This window comes from Apodemus sylvaticus, chromosome 7 (assembly GCF_947179515.1).
Source record: "Apodemus sylvaticus chromosome 7, mApoSyl1.1, whole genome shotgun sequence".
In the NCBI taxonomy this organism is placed as follows: Eukaryota; Metazoa; Chordata; class Mammalia; order Rodentia; family Muridae; genus Apodemus; species Apodemus sylvaticus.
Window position 1 is genome coordinate 33884655 of NC_067478.1, and position 1476 is coordinate 33886130.

The 1476-nt window shown below is 46.8% G+C and overlaps 1 non-coding gene across 1 annotated transcript; it reads left to right on the top strand.

Annotated features, from left to right (window-relative positions):
- Nucleotides 1–1403: 1403 nt before the first annotated feature.
- Trnak-cuu (transfer RNA lysine (anticodon CUU)) lies at nucleotides 1404–1476 on the top strand. The gene has a single exon. It is a non-coding gene; the product is annotated as a tRNA-Lys (tRNA).

Here is a 1476-nt window from a genome sequence, read left to right on the forward strand (position 1 = left end):
TTCATAGTGAGTTTCATAAGACAGAAAGCAACAATGTTGCTTCTTCCTTATATTATTTTTCTACCCCATACCCCCACTTTTATTTTGTTTTTCGAGACAGGGTTTCTCTGTATAGCCCTGGCTGTCCTGGAACTTACTCTGTAGACCAGGCTGGCCTGGAACTCAGAAATCTGCCTGCCTCTGCCTCCCAAGTGCTGGGATTAAAGGCGTGCACCACCACTGCCCGCCTCCCCTCCCATACCCTTTTACATCCTGTAGAGTCAAGCAATAAGATCTAAAGGCAGGTGGATCCAAACAATTTCTGGTGAGATTAAATAGAACCATTGTTCTCAACGAATACGTAGATTCTCAATAAATACAATAAATACATTGTTCTCAATAAATTCATACGTAACTGAGAATAATTACCCTTGACCTTGTATGGCATTACTGATGATGGTACATTATCTCACTGATGTTCTATGTCTAGATTAGAGTGGTAAGCAGCACCCACTGTTCCTGCCGGTCAATATTCTTTATTTAGAAGGTATTATGTAACTTTCTCTCCGATATGTGAACAAACGTCTGCTTTGATAGGGCACCAGCCAACAGACTCCATTGTACCCAAGTTCAGCTTGGGAGTTTATTGGGATTACTTGCAAGTGTGGGTGACCCAGAGGCAGCTGAGACATGGAAGAGCCCGCCCACCCTACTGTGGTCTTCAGAAAAGCATAGTAGTTGGGGCTCCTTGGGGAAGGAAGGGCCTTCTGCATCTTCTCTTTCTAAGCTTCCTGAGTCTCGTAAATTCAGTTAGCTTCTTTTTCCAAGGTATTTTAAATAACAACTGTGTGTGTGTGTGTGTGTGTGTGTGTGTGTGCGTGCGCGCGCGCGCACCCAGCAATGTGTTCTCTCCTGTCACGATGGGGAATCCCAGGGATGGAACACCAAGCAGTCGGTTAGCTGGGGTTGGGAAGTTAAGTTCCCTCCCACTGAGCCATCTTGTCACCCCTTGCTATCAGCTGAGGCGATGAAGACTCTCCAGACTTTGCTCCTGAGCTGCGCTGGTGCCCGCGCAGAGCGCGCGACCAGATCCTGACAGCGCCGGAAACTTCTGGGTGACGGGCCTCCCAGCAGGTAGCGGACCAGCTTCCTTGCTCTGCTTTACCTAAGGGAACCGGAGACTCTGGCCGCTAGAGGGCCTTTTAGACACTTGTATTGAACAGCAGAAGTTTGCTCGCGCGGAGGCAGAAACAAAAGACAATTCATTTAGCAAGCGATTTTATTAAAAAGAAGGAAAGAAAAGAAACGGAAAAGCAGAGAAAAAGAAGCTCGGAGAAAAAAAATGGTTTAATATTATGCCACTTGAAACAAATTAAAATACTGTCATTCCTTTGAAGGAATCTAGAAAAGCAGATGATACAGCTGCCCGGCTAGCTCAGTCGGTAGAGCATGGGACTCTTAATCCCAGGGTCGTGGGTTCGAGCCCCACGTTGGGCG